At 41.9% G+C, this 19,026-nt stretch overlaps 1 protein-coding gene across 3 annotated transcripts in view; it reads left to right on the forward strand.

The window, feature by feature from the left end:
- The window catches only part of LOC125451651 (receptor-type tyrosine-protein phosphatase mu-like), an 820,886-nt gene that overhangs the window by 484,375 nt on the left and 317,485 nt on the right, over positions 1–19,026 (forward strand). The window lies entirely within an intron of this gene.

Consider the following 19,026-nt stretch of genomic DNA (forward strand, 5'->3'; position numbering starts at 1 on the left):
GAGGATATCCTTCCAAAATTAATAACCCACCAATTTTTATTCTCAAATTTTCATCTTTCTTTAGAAGGTGCCATTGCTTATTATTGCTTACATTGGTACTTAGGATGAGTTTCATGTAAAAGATGTGGGAATCTCTTTTTCATGTGGAAGATTAATATTGAGAGTTGCCAAACTTTTATCCAAAGGCACGTTGTGTGTCACAACAGGATGCAATACAAGGCCTGGGTTCAAGTCCCAGCTGCTCTAGAGGTGTGCCATAGCATGCCTGCGCCGATTGGATAAAAACATCTACGCCCTGTGATATCCACACAGACATTTTTCAGCAGGGGGCCATTCACCAATGATACAGTTAGACAGGCTGACGTTCTTTTCCCATTGCTATCTGAGGAAATTGTAAATCCAAAGAAAGTCTGCCCTGACCATAGTTGTTGTCAAGTAAGAAAGAATATAGAAGAGAAAATGATTTCCATTTGACAACCAACTAAAATCAAAGGTTTTCCCTGTCCTGAAATTGAATGCATTTCTGATTAAGTGATTAGTAGGCCCTTTGTTTTTAAACACAGACAGCATGTAGATGTGCAGGTATTAGGAGCTTTCTGGTTGCAGTTGCTTCAGTCTTGGTTACCTTCCAACTAGTCACAGCTGTGCTAATGGAGGGCACAATGGACAACTCGAGCAGTGAGGCAATATGGGCAGAACTGAAAAATAGGAAGGGTGGATTAACAATATTGGGGCTGTACTATAGGCCTCCCAACAGTGAGCGTGAGATAGAGGAACAACTATGTAGACAGATTATGGAAAGATTTAAGAGCTACAGGGTGGTGGTGATGGGAGATTTTAATATTCCTAACATTGACTTAGTGTTAGGGGTTTAGATGGAGCAGAATTTGTAAGGACCATCCAGGAGGGTTTTGTAGAGCAGTATGTAAATAGTTCAACTCGGGAATGGGGCATACTGGACCTGGTGTTGGGGAATGAACCCGGCCAGGTGGTTGAAATTTCAGTATGGGATTACTTTGGGAATAACGATCACAATTCCATAAGTTTCAGCATACTGATGGACAAAGATGAGAGTGGTCCTAAAGAAAGAGTGCTGAATTGGAGGAAGGTGAACTCTAGCAAAATTCGGCAGGAGCAGGGGAATACGGATTGGGAACAGCTGTTTGAGGGTAAATCCACATTTGATATGCAGGAGGTTTTTAAAGAGAGGTTGATCAGAGTGCAGGCAGACATGTCCCTGTGAAAATGAGGGATAGAAAGGGCAAGATTAGGAAACCATGGATGACAGGTGAAATTGTGAGACCAGAAAAGAGGGAAAAGGAAGCATACATAAGGTCTAGGCAACTGGAAACAGACGAAGCTTTGGAAGAATATCGGGAAAGTAGGATCAATCTGAAACGAGGAATTAAGAGGGTTAAAAGGGGCCATAAAACATCTTTAGCGAACAGGGTTAAGGAAAATCCCAAAGCCTTTTATTCATACATAAGGACCAAGAGGGTAACAAGAGAAAGGGTTGGCCAACTCAAGGACAAAGCAGGGAAGTTATGCGAGGAGTCAGAGAAAATGAGTGAGATTCTTAATGAGTATTTTGCGTTGGTATTCACTGAGGAGAGGGAAACGATGGATGTTGAGGTTAGGGATAGATGTTTAATTACGCTAGGTCAAGTCGGCATAAGGACGAGGGAAGTGTTGGATATTCTAAAAGGCATTAGGGTGGACAAGCCCCTAGGTCTGGATAGGATCTATCCCAGGTTACTGAGGAAAGCGAGAGAAGAAATAGCTGGGGCCTTAGCAGATTTCTTTACAGCATCGTTAGACACGGGAAAGGTCCCAGAGGACTGGGGAATTGCTAATGTTGTCCCCTTGTTTAAGAAGGGTAGCAAGGATAATCCAGGTAATTATAGACCGGTGAGCCTGACATTAGTGCTGGGGAAGCTGCTGGAGAAGATACTGAGGGATAGGATCTATTTACATTTGGAAGAAAATGGGCTTATTAGTGATAGGCAGCATGGTTTTGTGCAGGTAAGGTCATGTCTTACCAACTTGATAGAATTCTTCAAGGAAGTGACATAGTCGATAGATGAGGGAAGGGCTGTGGATGTCATATTCATGGACTTTGGTAAGGCATTTGATAATGGTCCCCATGGTAGGCTGATGGAGAAAGTGAAGTCGCATGGGGTCCAAGCTGTACTAGCTAGACGGATAGAGAACTGGCTGGGCAACAGGAGACAGAGAGTTGTAGTGGAAGGGAGTTTCTCAACATGGAGAACTGTGACCAGTGGTGTTCCATAGGGATCTGTGTTGGGACCACAGTTATTTGTGATACACATAAATGATCTGGAGGAAGGTATAGATTCTCTGATCAACAAGTTTGCAGATGACACGAAGATTGGTGGAGTAGCAGATAGAGAAGGGGGCTGTAGGAGAATGCAGCAGAATATATATAGATTGGAGAGTTGGGCAGAGAAATGGCAGATGGAGTTCAATCCAAGTAAATGCGAGGTGATGCATTTTGGAAGATCCAATTCAAGAGCGAACTATACAGTAAATGGAAAAGCCCTGGGGAAAATTGATGCACAAGGAGATCTGGGTGTTCAGGTCCATTGTGCCCTGAAGGTGGCAACACAGGTCAATAGAGTGGTCAAGAAGGCATACGGCATGCTTTCCTTCATTGGGCGGGGTATTGAGTACAAGGGTTGGCAGGTCATGTTACAGTGGTCTCGGACTGTGGTTCGACCACGTTTGGAATACTGCATACAGTTCTGGTCGCCACATTACCAAAAGGATGTGGATGCTTTGGAGACGGTGCAGAGGAGGTTCACCAGGATGTTGCCTGGTATGGAGGGTGCTAGCTACGAAGAAATGTTGAGTAGATTAGTTATTTATGTTAGAAAGACAGAGGTTTGGGGGGACCTGATTGAGGTCTACAAAATCATGAGAGGTATAGACAGCGTGGATAGAAGAAGCTTTTTCCCAGAGTGGGGGACTCAATTACTAGGGGTCATGATTTCAAGGTGAGAGGGGAAAAGTTTAATGGAGATATGTGTGGAAAGTTCTTTATACAGAGGGTGGTGGGTGCCTGGAATGCGTTGCCAGTGGAGGTGGTAGAGGTGGGCATGATAGAGTCATTTAAGATATATCTAGACAGATACATAAATGAACAGGGAGCACAGGGATGATTGGAAAATCGGCAACAAGTTTAGATAGAGGATCTGGATCAGCGCAGGCTTGTAGGACCAAAGGACCTGTTCCTGTTCTGTAATTTTCTTTGTTCTTCGTTCTATTCTTGAAAGAAGGAAGACCCTCAATATTAAATTGAGGCTACTGTATGCTCATACATGACTGCTCTTGTATTCCAGAGAACTACGAACATATAATTGTTGAGTATGTTCAAATTAATGGGTTAATGGAACTGATCAAAGGCATCGAAAAGACAGTATGAGCTATTATGAGAGTAAAAACGCTTAACAATTACAAAGTCTTCAGGGAAGCAAAATTCATAGGTTATGCCTCAGTTTGAGGATCAGCTGTTTCAGAACTCCAGGAATAGAATTTTTTTTGTAGAAAAGGGGAAAATCTTTAAAATCATGGCATAAAGTGCCAGGCTGACAAGGATACAAGTAAAGAAGGAACACTTGCTGTTCACAGTGCGCATTGCTGCTATCACAACTGGACACCAGGAGGCCTGGCTACGATAGCAAAGGCAAGGGTTATAGGTTTAATTAAAAGTGAGACCATAGCATCAGGAATCAAGGAACTGTGAAAAGGTGACAAAAGGGCAATTTAATAAGATTTAGAAGACAGAGTCTGACAGAAGAAGATAGAAGAACATTAAAACTGTGATACTATCAGGGGAATATATAATTTAAACTGCAGATTTGGTGGGAAGGTTTATAAGGCCATGCAATGCAATGCAATATTTGGCGGGACCATGCAACGTGTACTAAAAAAATGAAAGACAGCAAGTGTTGATTGTGCCTGCAAATAATTGAGAATCTTCCATTTAGGCTACAGAAGGCCGGAAAATTTCTATTTTACCCTGTAAGGGTGGGAAACCATCTCTATGATCAGAAAAACACAGGAAAACCTGCACAGAACACAGAGATGTAGATTGCTATGTCACAGAATTTAAAGATTAGTTCAGTACTAAAATCGAAAGTTTAGTGCCCTTATCCTTTATTTGCCAAAGAGGAATGATCTCTACAAGTGATAACGTGCAACATTAAGTAAGCAATTATTCTCCAGTACCATGATTGAGGATGTGAAAACCTCTAGCTCACCGAGAAGGCATCTACATGGGAGAGTAAAGAAGTCCAATCTGAACAACAAATTGAAGTGAAGAGCTTATTTACTTCTCAGATGTATTAGCAGAACGAGAATAAAGGACAAATTGGAAAGAAGCTAGGTGCAACTCCAGGGAAGCCAGACCAATATTCATGGGCTCATGACCCAGTCAATGGGACTGCACTGTCTCATCTACAAAAACAGAATATTACAATGAAGAAAATATTTAAGTCAGCACAGCAGCTACCTTCCATGATTGTTATTTGTGAGATCAAAGGTCCCCTTGATGATGTTGTGGAGTATCTATATTTAGATGCCCTACAGTGTGGAAACAGGCCCTTTGGCCCAACAAGTCCACACCGCCCCTTGAACTATCCCACCAAGACCCATCCCCCTGTAACCCACACACCCCTGAACACTACGAGCAATTTAGCATGGTCAATCCACCTAACCTGCACGTCTTTGGACTGTGGGAGGAAACTGGAGCACACCCACGCAGACACGGAGAGAATGTGCAAACTCCACGCAGACAGTCGCCCAAGGTGGGAATCAAACCCGGGTCCCCGGTGCTCTGAGGCTGCAGTGCTAACCACTGAGCCAACATGCTGCCCCAAATTTAAGGTAGCAGAGATAGTTCATTCTGTGAAGGAAATTCTTCGTGTTATGGGTCTTCCTGATAAAGTTATGGACCGGTGGCTGTGTTTAGCAGACAGAAAATCCCTTGTGAACAATATCCAAGGGATAAGAAATAAGTTCCTATGGATAGGGAGGGTAGCTAATGCAACCCCATTATTTTAAGAAAGGAGGCAGAGAGAAAACATTAAATTATGCACCAGTTGGCTTGACATTTATAGTGGAAAAAATGCTTGAGGGCATATTAAAAGATGCTTTAACAAAGCATTTGGAAGATAGTGACAGAGAATTGGACAGAGTCAGCACAGATTTATGAAGGGGAAGTCATGCTTGACAAATCTTCTAGAACATTTCGAGGTTGTGAAGGGTAGAGTGGTTAAGGGCGAAAGGGAGACCGGTGAAGTGGAGATAGTAGGAACTGCAGATGCTGGAGAATCTGAGATAACAAGGTGTAGAACTGGGTGAACACAGCAGGCCAAGCAGCATTTTAGGAGCAGGAAAGCTGACCTTTCGGGCCGAGACCCTTCTTGGCTCGAAACGTCGGCTTTCCTGCTCCTATGAGGCTGCTGGGCCTGCTGTGTTCATTTAGCTGTACACTTTGTCATCCTAGTGATGTGGGTGACTTGGATTTTCAGACAGCTTTAGCTAAAGTCCAAAATGAGAGATTAGCATGTAAAATTAAATCTGGTGGGATTGGAGGCCATGTACTGAGTTAGATTAGATTCCCTACAGTGTGGAAACATGCCCTCTGGCCCAACAAGTCCACAACGCCCCTTGAAGCATCCTACCCAGACCCATCCTCCTATAACCCACACACCCCTGAACACTGCAGGCAGTTTAGCATGGCTGATCCATCTAGCCTGAGCATCTTTGGACTGTGGGAGGAAACCGGAGCACCTGGAGGAAACCCACGCAGATACAGGGAAAATGTTCAAACTCCACACAATCACCTGAGGCTGGAATCAAACCCGCGTCCCTGGTAATGTGAGGTTGCAGTGCTCACCGCTGAGCCATCGTGTCGCCCCAAATTGAGAGCTAGTTGGCAGTTAAGAAATAAAGACTAGGAATAAACAGATCTTTTCACTTCAATAGCAGGCAGAGGCACTAACAGTGACAGTTCTTGGACCCCAGCTATTCACAATCTATATTATTAATAATTGAGATTGGGAAAACCAAGTGTCATATCTCCAAGTTTGCTGATGAAACAAAGCTCACTGGGAGAATATGCTGTGAGCAGGATACAGAAAAGTTTCAGTGTAATTTGAATTGGTTAAGTAGTTAGTAAATACATGGCAGACACAGTACAATGTGAATAAATGTTCCGTTAGCTACTTTCATAGCAAAAGCAGGCAGGTAGATTATTCTGTGAATGGTGACAGATTGGGTAAAGGGGCGGAGGAATATATCTTGGGTATCCTTGTACACCACTCTCTGAAAGTAAGCGTACGGTTGCATTAGGCAGTGAAGATGATAAACGGTATCTTGACCTTCACAGTGAAAGGATTCAAGTTGAGGAGCAGGGATGTCTTGCTACAATTGCACTGGAGGTTGGTGAGACCAAACCTGGAACATTGAGTTGGACTCCTTTTCTGAGGAAGATTTTATGGTTATTGAGGGAGTACAAAGAATGTTTACCAGATGAATTCTTGGGGTGGCAATACTGAAGTATGAGGAAAGACTGGATCAGACTTTATTCACTGGACTTCAGAATAATTGAAGGGGTAGGATTTCATAGAAACCCAGAAAACTTTACAGGGTTAGACAGAGTAGATGCAGGAAGCATCTTATTAATATCCAGGAAGTCCAGCACTGGGATCATGGCTAAAGGGTAAGGGGTAGCCCTTTTAGGATAGAGATGAGGAGAAATTTCTTCACCCAGAGTGTGGTGAACTGTGGAATTTTCTGCCACAGGAAAGTGTCAATGTCAAAACACTGAAGACTTTCACGAAAGGTGTAGATTTAGTTTTTAGAATTAAAGGGATCAAACGTTTTGGGGAGGAATCGTAAACAGGGTATTAATTTGAATGATCAGCCATGATTACATTCAATGGCAGACCAGGCTTGCAGGCCTACTCCTGTTCCTATTTTCTGTGATTCCTAGGTGGAGAAACAATTTGTAGACCGTCAGAATCAGGGTCAAGAGACCTTAATTCACAGACCTATCAACATTACCAGACTGAGGAAAGAATATGAACAAAAACAGAAGTTGTTGGAAAAGCTCAGCAGGTCTGGCAACATGTGTGAAGAAAAAAAAATCAGAGTTAATGTTTCAGGTCTAGTGACCCTTCCTCAGAATGAATTTTTTCTACACAGATGCTGCCAGGTCTGCTGAGCTTTTCCAGAAACTTCTGTTTTTGTTCCTGATTTACGGCATCCACAGTTTGGTTTTTATGAGACAAATATGTTCTGGAAGGATGTTGTAACCTCTGGAACAACTGTGAAGTCAGAGACTTGAGGGGAGATGGAGAAGCAGTAACTATGAAATCATTTATATACCTAAATGTAGAGTGTTTACGACAGAATATAAGGCTTGCCAGGAGATGTTGGATAAGGTAATTTATTGCCCGAATTTTCCCAAATCTCAAACATCATTCTGGATTCTGGATCATTACTACGGTGACAACGCCACTACACCACCATCTCCCCAAGTTGTACCACCATACCTGTAATACCAGGAAGGTTTTGCCACCTGAAAATCAGGATGGTGAGCTGTGCAGCACATTATTACCTTTTGAAATAAGTCAAAGCGAGAATTTGAGATTGAGCAGCGTTGAGAATCTTTCAGGTCAGGGAAATTCTGTCTGACAAGGGCCCTGTGACTGGTTGAACAGCAGACTGTAAGTGTCAAGAGCAGCAGATATTGGTAGAAACCTCCAAAGCCTGCAGACAGAACCCACTTACTCCCTCCGCTTCATGTGGGAAAGAGAATGAAAAATCAAGAAAGTTTAAAAGAAACAATTCATCGAAGAAAAGTCCTGAGTTCACCCGATCAACGATCAGATCAAAGCACCACTACTGTCAACAGTGTATAATTATTGCAAAAATGAAAAGGACTGTGAGAAAGGTGATTTTCTATCCAATGATCTGGATTTTTTGATCTTTGCAATTTTGTCGACCTTGTCTGTCATACTTTTTCACCCATGGTGTATGTGTTAAGTCATTTACCTTTTATTATGAAATCCTTTCTTTTCATAGCTCTTGTTCAATTTAACTCAGGTACAATAAATGCATGTAATTTAAGAAATTTGGGATGAATTGCTTTTACCCAGAGTAGCAGTCAGTCATGCAATTTGGCCATTTTGGTGGTCTGTGTGGGATTTTATACATTTTTAGTGATGGCTTGTGGAACAGTGGGTATGACTATCCTAAGAACGTAGGAACTGCCGACGCTGGAGAATCTGGGATAACAAGGTGTAGAGCTGGATGAATGTAGCCGGCCAAGCAGCATCGGAGGAGCAGGAAAGCTGAGGTTTAGGGTCGAGACCCTTCCGAGACCTCTTGCATTCGACCGAGTGTGCCTGAGCAAAACTGCAGATCCTCGGAATCAAGTGCGAAACTCCCCCCAGGTTGAAGTAAATATCCGGATTTGAGCTGAAAAGTTTAGCCAGGCAATGACATCTATTATGAGAGACAGTTTGAGCACCAACCCTATGGCACTGTGCAATGACATTGCCATCACTGGATCTCCCAGTATCAACTGACACTGAACTGGACTCACAATATAAATATAGTGGCCACAAGAGCAGGCCAGAGGCTGAGAATATTGTGGCAAATAACTCACTTCCTGACTCCTCAAAAGCCTGCCCACCATCTACAAGGCTCAAGTCATGAGTGTGGTGGAAAACTCCCCACTCATTTGGATGGGTATAGCCCCAACACATTGAACACATTGACACCATCCAAGATAAAACAGGCCACTTAACTGACTTTACATCCATTTACATTTCCTTGTTCTAACACTGACATTCAGTAGCAGCCGTGTTGTACCATCTCCAGAAATTCACTAACGCTCCTTAAACAGTATCTTCCACATCTATACCACTACCGTCTAGAAGGTCAAGGGCAGCAGATACATGGGAACATCACTACCTGCAAGTTCCTCCAAGACACCCACCATCCTGATTTGGAAATATTCAAATCTCCACAGATTCCCACCTCTCAGTCTCCCAACCCTGCAAAGCCCACTTCTACCTCCTTCCCAAAATCCACAAACAGAGCCACCCCGGGACCCCCATCATTTCAGTCTGTTCCTGTTTACTTCCTATCTAGGCTTTATTTTCCGCCTTGTTCAATCTCTTCCCACTTACAATGTTGATTTTCTTAGTGCTTTATGTGAGTTCCATAATTTTCAGTTTTCTGGTCCTGGCTGCCTCCTCTTTACCCTGGATATGCAACCTCCCGACGCACCCATCCCCAGTCAGGGTGGTCTGAAAACACTCCACCACTTCCTTGAAAAGAAGCCTGAGCAGTCTCCGACTATCATCTTCTTGAGTGTGATCTCACTTGGAACTTCTCCTTTCAAAAAGATACTCAGACCTGAAGAAGAATCACACTGGACTTGAAATGTTACATCTGTTTCGATGTTGCCAGATCTGCTGAGTTTCTCCAGCATTTTCTGCATTTGCTTCAGCATTCGTAGTGTGTTGCATTAATTTCTGTGCTGTGCAATATTGGTTACAGGGGGTGGTGTGCTTGTGTAATGCATTATTTTGGCAGGGGCATTGACCCATTTAAGATAAGTGGGTTAACACTTCCATTAGTGTGATGGACAGGGAATTTGAAGCAAACCCACTTGCATACTCATTACCAATTACAAAGACAGCAGTTAGGAAAATAGAGTAATTGCTCAGGAAAAGCTCGTGAGCCCGATAGCCTGAGGAAATTGAAGGAGCAGATAAAGTGGAGGCACATGGGTTAATTACCATATCTCTCTTCACTTTGCCACATTGCTTGTTGTCAAGTGTTCTCATGTTGTGTAATGTCATTTCACTTCACTTCGATAAATAAACATTCAACAACAGTAAATGCAGGGAAGTTGAAATTGCTGCTAATTGATGTCCCTGTCGATGAGACTTTATAGACTCTTGAATAAAGATGGCCCATCTTAGGTCTTGAGCTGAAGTGCAGAGGTTACATGGTCACGGTCAGTCTGCTCATTGTCACGCAAGTCTATAAATTTCAGGTCCCCTGATGATCCAGTTTAAAAAATGGCCCACTTTACTATCAAAAGCAATAGATGTGCTTTGAGCTTTACTCCCAATTGTGGACAATATTGTGGCAAGAGTTGATGGCATTATCACTGTCCCTGAACAATAAAACTGCAATTCAAATTATTGTGTCAAGGAACTACAATCGGATGTATGTTTCCCACTGACTTGAAATATTTGCAGGAAATGCCTCAGCTGGAGCATAGGCGGGTCTCAAAGTAGTCACTTGATCTTGATTATAGATCGCTCAAGACTGATTTGTTTTGAATAAATTACTGGAGCAATTTTACTTGAGCTTCTGGTCTCATCCTTTGAAACATGGTCAAGCAACAACTTAACAGGAAAGCAGCCCCTCTGTTACATCTTCTGGAGCACTGAAGCATTCTTTTTGGAACATTGTTTGTAGCTAGTCAGGTAGCTAATGATTGTTGGAACTTTTCTTTCTTCACTGTTACATGGTTCCTTTGCAGGACAGAGTCTGTCCCAACACATCTCGCTCAGTGTTTTTAACTAATTCTCGCCTACAATGTACAATGTATTCTTTAATTAAGTCAGAGGCTTTATCAAGTATCACAAAGAGTTAGAAAGTTAGTACGTAACAGTAGAAGTACACATGGCTCTGATGGCTTTGTATCCACACTCTCTGAGACACACTTTGCTCTTCTTTTATTGTACTCCGTCTTGTCGACGTGAGACAATGAAGCCTTCTGGTTTTTTTTTATCTACATCAAGATACCCTTGCCCTGTCATATTAGTCCATAGTTTGTCTTGGCCAATATAATTGGATCAAGCTGAGATTTTTGATTGTTCATAGATTCACTGTGCCACAACGTTTGGACTCTTGAAGAAGTTTCCTGTTTTTTCAAAGGTTTTAACATTCACATTTGTTAATAGCTTACTTCTTCAAAATGGCAGACTCACATTCCTCCAATCCTATTAATTTTCTGCAAACAAAGGCTAAAGTCTCCATCTTATCTCTCCCGTTATTCTTTTTCATTATTCTCACACAGGGCATACATTAACTCAAATAGACTTCATATTTTAGTGAACATTACACATTATTAGTTCTGTTACTTTAACTGTGCTATCTTTCACTCAAACAGACTTCATATTTTAGTGAACATTACACATTATTAGTTCTGTTACTTTAACTGTGCTATCTTTCACAGACACAAAATGTATTATAACCCATTGTCTCTGCAGCAAGCCATATGAGCTGGTGTATGAAGCCCCCACCCATCTGTATAATCTTCCCTTTCTCAGTGTGGTTAGTTTTACATAAATACACACTTCAACATTGGCAAATAAGCATATTTCAGTAAAGCACACGATTATAGTGTTTTTTAAAAGCAGAATACTGCATTACAGACATTATTATGAATAAACCATAAAAAATCCACAAAACCATAAAAATCCAGACCATAGCATCAATGATCACAGCAAGATCAGCAGGTTCTACACATGAAATCGTGTGATCTTGCTGAAAATATCTAGTAAAACATTGAATGTACGGGACATAAAATCTTCTGATATTCTAACATTATCTAAAGACATTTTGCTCTTCACATCATTATGACTTTGCTTTCAAATGAACACATTTTGAACACAGAATGATAATTGCAGTGTATCTCATTTCTTTCTATCATAACTTTTTCTGTGAAAAGATTTTGGTCTGATTTTTCCAGAATCAGATTTATAAAAAAGATGGAAAGTATTTTGATCAAAATCCATTCATTACGCTTTTTTTTAAATAAACCAAATGAAATGTTTCATGGGGTTAAGGAGATTGACAAGTTCTTGAACTTTATAAGATCATGGAAGTTGTGAATAACTGAAACCCTTACAGATGTTTAGAGTTATCAACTAACTGTGAGGAGTTCTTGAGATTCACTCTGACAGATACTGATAATCTAATTGACTCAACATTGCCTCTTGACGATCAGTCATCTGAACAAAGTGACGCTCTGACAGACATAGCAACTCTACTGCAAATGGGAGGGACATTATGCTGTTGATGGCAATAAATAAATAAATATTAATTGGTACAGTCAGGCACACACAACCTCCACAATGATTCTGTCAGGAATGGTTCCCTCTGCTGCTTGTGAACACTGGACTCTGCCAGAAGCCCTGATTTTACCACCCCTAATAACACCGCTAATATCATCCATCAGAAATAGCACAGGTTTGGTTACACAACCCTGTTTTATATAGAACAGTTCAGTACAGTAATTGTCTCTTCAGCCCAGCATGTCTGTACTGACCATTATGCTATTCTAAACTAAGACTGTATTTGGTTGTAAAGTGTTTTGAGAAAGCTCGCTGTCATGAAATAAAAAGATATAAATGCAACTCTTTCTTGTGTTGATCTGATTGCAGTCACGCAAGACAAATAAATGTAGCTGTCACCACTCAGCGCCAAACTTCAGCCTTCTTCATTCACCAAAGTTTGGAATTTTGCCATTCGATAGAGTGCTGCTGGTTCCTGAAGTCACCCAGCCATTGCAAGCAACACTCTGGCTTCATCAGAGTATTAGTTAAGAGTGTTAACTCACACAGTGAGATCCCCCACCCCTGGCCCCGCTTCCAATCCATGCTATACATTGCAGGATATTCTCTCTATTGATTGGGTTAAATAATTCCCTTGGTATGGCACGGTGAGTTTTATCGGTCCAACTGACCAGAATGACCCTCAACGTATGATGTTGTTGGTGTTTTCACGGTAATTTCCTAACATTTTAGCAGATGGCCAGTACAAAAGAAGCAAGACACACAAGAGGGTCAAAATGTATTGAAATGAATGTATTTCATTCTCCCATTTAAACTCACGTGAAAGAATAAATTACACACGCAAACAGCACACAAATACAAGTACTGGAGTCACATTCCATATAATGTTGCCTCATGCACCTTGTATTTACTTATCCAAAATATATTTTTCTTTTCCAGAATGTCAATTAGTTAGGTAAGGAGAGTAACTTAATGAATCACGCTGCATATTAATGCATTCAGAAGGGGTTTTGTTTCAGGCCTCTGGCTCCTGATGGAGGCAAACATAAACATCTAATTACTTATTTGATCATTTTGAACCAGCTCATCAACGGGTTCTTTTGCCAGCCTGTTCCCATAAGCTTGAAATGCTTTCTGCTAAAGTATGGACTTTTCCCCAAGCTTCTGCTTATGAGCATATTGACAAAGACCACAGTATATTCACAGATGAATCTGTCAACAAGCAGTCAGAGATAATTAAGTTATTTGTAAGGAAAGCTTCCTGCGACTTCCCACTCCTGGAGTATTTCTCTTGAAGTAAATGGCAGATGCATGAAACTATTCAGCTCGTAAAACCTCCAAACCAATCATGTCAGCATTGATAAGCAGATTTTTCTTTTAAATGACAGCATTCGACAAAGAAGGATGCCCGTAGTAAGTTCAATTGATGAACTCCTGTATCTCAAACCACAGGTACTGAAAGCACAAAAACCTATTTTAAGAAACTTGGTGAGTTGTGGCAGTGCATCTTGTAGATGGTACGTACTGTCGCCTCAGGGCTTCAGTCGCTGAAGCAGTTAGCATTTAATGTGGTCAGTTGGGTGCCAATCAGTTCAGCTGCTTGACTTGGTTGATATCGAGTTCCTTTTGAGATTTTTGAAGTGGCAACACACCCAGGCAATTTAACAGTATTCTTTCACACACCTGACTTATGCCTCGTCAATAGTGGACAGGCTTTAGGAGTTGGAAGGTTGAGACCCTTGCAGTCAGTTGCTGACCTACTTTTCTGGCTACAATATTCACATCGCGATCTAGTTAAGCTGCTGATCAATGATAACTCCCAAGATGTTGATGGTGTGGGAAGTCTGATGGTAATCCTGTTGAATTGAGGGGATGGTTAACTTGTCTATAGTCAGAAACAGTTTTGAATGTTACTTGTCACTTACCAACCCAAGGTCTTGCTGCATGCAGGACCGGATTCTTCGTTATTCGAGGAATTGTTAATGGGAAGAACACAGTGTAATCAAAACTAACATGTCTAACTCTAAACTAATGAAGGAGGGAAGGCTCTTAATGTCTGGGCCCAGGACACTACCCTAAGGAATTCCTTAAGTGATATCCCAGTGCTAGGAAGACTGGCCTTCAAAAATACTAAGTACTTTTGACATCACACTCCTTAAAATGCTGCTTTAATGTTAAGGACAGTCACTGTCAACTCACTCCTGGAATTCAGCTGATCTATTTTCGACCATATTTTAGCCAAAGTTATAATGCAGCCTGGACTCAAATGGTTATGGTAAAATCTAACTCAGGAATTAGTAAAAAGACAATCTCGTTTCCATTTTAAGTTTAATGTTGACAAACACAAGTCCAAAACTAGGCTCCTACACTTAAAACAAAACCATTATTTAGATATGAGAGGAGAGTTGGCTAAGGAAGTTTGCGTAAATAGGTTATAAGATACTTTGGAAAATACAGAATAGAAAACATTTTGAGAAATGATTCAGTGTTCAATGAAAATGGGTCTCATGAAGAAAACTTACAGTCAGCAGGGAACATCCATCTATGAATTATTGGAAAAGTGAAGATTATTATTAAACAAAAATAAGAGGCTCATAATACCATGAAGTATAGTTTTGAGTCTTGGCACCAGGAGTGATTTTGAAACCAGCAAAGAGTTATTGAAATTGGTGATAAGCAGCTGAAAAAAATGATAATTTGAGAGCATTGCAAATATATATGGAGGGAAGTTGCTAAAATAAACATTAATTACCTGGAGCTAGAGATAGGAACAATTAGCATTTAAAGTGAGGAAATGGCAAAGACGTTGCAGAAATATTTTGTGCCTGTCTTTATGGTAGAATACAGATAATGTGGACCAAAGGTATTAGCAAAGAGAAAGTCAATGTGCTGAAAACCAACAAAAGCCAGGACTTGAGGGATTTGTTTCCTTCAGCTTGCATAGTCTGCACTACTGGGATCATCGTGTTAATCTGAGCTCTGTGTCCTTTCTTTCCTGGTTTCAAAGAGTATCAGCCCACCCAGAAGTTTTGGTTTCATATCTCAGTTATCATTTCCTCAAAGGGTTTGCTTTCCAGTCTCTATCATGGCCTTGGTTCCTTTTGATTTCCTTCCTTAGTTTTCCCTTTCAATTAGAGTTGGGTTAAAAAAATACAAATTTTAATCTTTGTATTCCATCATACAGCTAATGGAACATTAGCCTTTATTGTAAAAATGAAAAAACTTCACAATAATTGCATTTGGGGTTTGGTAAGATCACACACAGAATTATTTGTGCAGTCTTGCTTGACATGTCTGAAGGAATGTAGGACATAGAACATAGAACAGTACAGCAATTTCAGGCCTTCGGCCCACAATGTTGTGCTGAGCTTTTACCCTAAACCTAAGGTCTATCTAACCTCCACCTCTACCTTATATTATCATCTATATGCTTTTCTAATAGCTTCTTAAATGCCCCAATGAGGCCGACTCCACTACCCTCTCCGACAATGCATTCCATGTCCCTACCACTCTCTGAGTAAAGAACCTACATCTGACATCTCCCCTATATCTACCTCCACTCTAAAATTATGCCCCCTCGTAATAGCTATCTCCACCCTAGGAAAAAGTCTCTGGCTGTCTACTCTATTTATACCTCTGATCATTTTGTATACCTGTACCAAGTTACGTCTCATCCTTCGTCATTCTAAAGAGAAAAGTCCTAGATCTCTCAACCTTTCCTCATAAGACCTCATAAGCTAGATGTTTTGCTTCATGACAGCTGGATAGTGTCACAGTTGTGATGACTGACATAAGCCATGTGTACCAGATATTGCTTCTTCATTTCATGAAAAATTTTGATTATTTTCAATTGATCATTATGTTTACTTATATTACTGAGTTCTATGTATTTTTAAATTCTGTTTTTTTTCCTGAAGACTCTATTTTTCTGTCATCAAGGCATGCCACAATGTTTTGGGAAAATTACTGGGAAATACAGGGTCATGTGTTCGTTGACTAATTGTAAGCACAACATGATGAGGAGACTTGAACAGGCTCATTTTTGCCCATTGCATTGTTTCTGACTGCCATCTGACAGATCTATCCATTAAACTCATCTTTTAAATTCCACACAAGCTTAACTGTGGCCCCATCGTGTGATATGTTCCAGTCAGAAAGCACCTCATGCTTCAGTAGCGTCTGACATCTGTGTCCTTGGCTCAGTAGGTAGTGCATTTGAAGCTTGTGGGTTGCAGCTGCAGAATTTAAGCTGACACTTCAGTAGAGTGTTGGGAGAGCACTGACTTGTCCAGGGTATGTCCTTCAAACGAGGCAGTATTTGCAACTGCTTGCTCAGTGATTTGAGATGGACATTAAACTTCCCAAGAATGTGCAAACAGTGTTCCCAGCGTTCCTCAACATCACTGAAACAGATTGATGTTAATACAATCCATTGCTGTTTGAGAGGAACTTGCTATTCTTCAACAGCAACTTATTTAATGATAGCCATCAAAACGTAAAAGTAATCAGTTGTCTGCGAGGCATTTTGAGGTATTGCTGTGAGATGTGATACCGTAGATAGAGGGAAACTATTTCTCCATGAGGGAGTTGACAGGAAGGAGTTGAAGGGTAGTCCAAGATGCTGGAGTATAGCCTGAAAATTAATACCTGCTCATTGAGGTATGATATCAGGCAGGAGCCCTTCACAAGGAGAGTGGTGTAGATTTGCAAACCATTCCCCCTGAGAAGGCAAGATAATAAAATGTGAGGCTGGATGACCACAGCAGGCCCAGCAGCATCTCAGGAGCACGAAAGCTGACGTTTCGGGCCTAGACCCTTCATCAGAGAGGGGGATGGGGTGAGGGCTCTGGAATAAATAGGGAGAGAGGGGGAGGCGGACCGAAGATGGAGAGAAAAGAAGATAGGTGGAGAGGAGAGTATAGGTGGGGAGGTAGGGAGGGGATAGGTCAGGCCAGGGAAGACGGACAGGTCAAGGAGGTGGGATGACGTTAGTAGGTAGGAGATGGAGGTGCGGCTTGGGGTGGGAGGAAGGGATGGGTGAGAGGAAGAACGACTCCCTTGTTCGCTCCACACTGCCCTCCAACCCCACCACACCCGGCACCTTCCCCTGCAACCGCAGGAAATTCTACACTTGACCCCACACCTCCTCCCTCACCCCTATCCCAGGCCCCAAGATGACTTTCCATATTAAGCAGAGGTTCACCTGCACATCTGCCAATGTGGTATACTGCATCCATTGTACCCAGTGTGGCTTCCTCTACACTGGGGAAACCAAGCAGAGGCTTGGGGACCGCTTTGCAGAACGCCTCCACTCGGTTCGCAATAAACAACTGCAACTCCCAGTCGCAAACCATGTCCACTCCCCCTCCCATTCTTTAGATGATATGTCCATCATGGGACTCCTGCAAGGCCACAATGATGCCGCCCGAAGGTTGCAGGAACAGCAACTCATATTCCGCTCGGGGACCCTGCAGCCCAATGGTATCAATGTGGACTTCACCAGTTTCAAAATCTCCCCTTCCCCCACCGCATCCCAAAACCAGCCCAGTTCGTCCCCTCCCCCCACTGCACCACACAACCAGCCCAGCTCTTCCCCTCCACCCACTGCATCCCAAAACCAGTCCAACCTGTCCCTGCCTCCCTAACCTGTTCTTCCTCTCACCCATCCCTTCCTCCCACCCCAAGCCGCACCTCCATTTCCTACCTACTAACCTCATCCCACTTTCTTGACCCGTCCGTCTTCCCTGGACTGACCTATCCCCTCCCTACCTCCCCACCTATACTCTCCTCTCCACCTATCTTCTTTCCTCTCCATCTTCGGTCTGCCTCCCCCTCTCTCCCTATTTATTCCAGAACCCTTACCCCATCCTCCTCTCTGATGAAGCGTCTAGGCCCGAAACGTCAGCTTTTGTGCTCCTGAGATGCTGATTGGTCTGCTGTGTTCATCCAGTCTCACATTTTATTATGTTGGATTCTCCAGCATCTGCAGTTCCCATTATCACTGATACAATTACCCCTGAGAAGGCTGTTGATGTTAGGTCAAATGAAAATGTCAAACAGGGACTGAATACCTTAATGAGACTTGTGGAACCAAAGCAGATAGGTGGAGTAAAGATTCAGATCAGCAATGAAATTCATGAATCGTCGAACAAGCTTAGATGCTGCTCTTAGTAGAGATCAAATATTGATGGAAGTAACCACTTGCTGAAAATATGGATTGTACATATTGGTCTTTCCAGGGTCAGAGATTTATTTAATGGTGCTGTCTTTGAAAATACTGGGATATAAAAATGATATGTGCATTCCTGGTATGACCTTCCCAAGGTAATTAATTCCAACCATTTCCTAGATGTAATCTGACAATTGGTCCTAAAAATTCATTTTACTTTGTGCAAAGCTAAAATAAAGTTCCCAAATAATTTGATGTTTTTAGAGATTAATAATTACCTGGATGAAAACACAGCCAGAGCATATCATGATCAATGGTTCATTCATGCTTTCTATCGTAAGCGGGCGCCGCAAGAGATCATCTGCATAATTGACTATCCAACAGGGTGTTTGTTGACCTGAAAATTATTTTAGTATGTATAAACTGAATGCCAATTTATTAATGGCACCTTCCAACAGGGTTCTCAAAGAAGGTTTGGTGACATCATATACTTCATGTTTCAGCCAGAGAATAGTGAATCCGTGGAACTCATTGCTGCAGAGGGTGATGGAGGCCAAGTCACTAAGCATATTTAAGGCAGAGATAAATAGATTCTTGATAAGGGTTGTGGAAAGAAGGCAGAAGAATGGGGTTGAGAAACATTTCCTCTGTAATTGAATGGTGGAGTAGACTTGATGGGCTGAATAGCCAAATACTGTTCCTATGTCTTATGGTCACCCAGGC

The sequence above is a fragment of the Stegostoma tigrinum genome, chromosome 5 (assembly GCF_030684315.1).
Source record: "Stegostoma tigrinum isolate sSteTig4 chromosome 5, sSteTig4.hap1, whole genome shotgun sequence".
NCBI classification, from domain to species: Eukaryota; Metazoa; Chordata; class Chondrichthyes; order Orectolobiformes; family Stegostomatidae; genus Stegostoma; species Stegostoma tigrinum.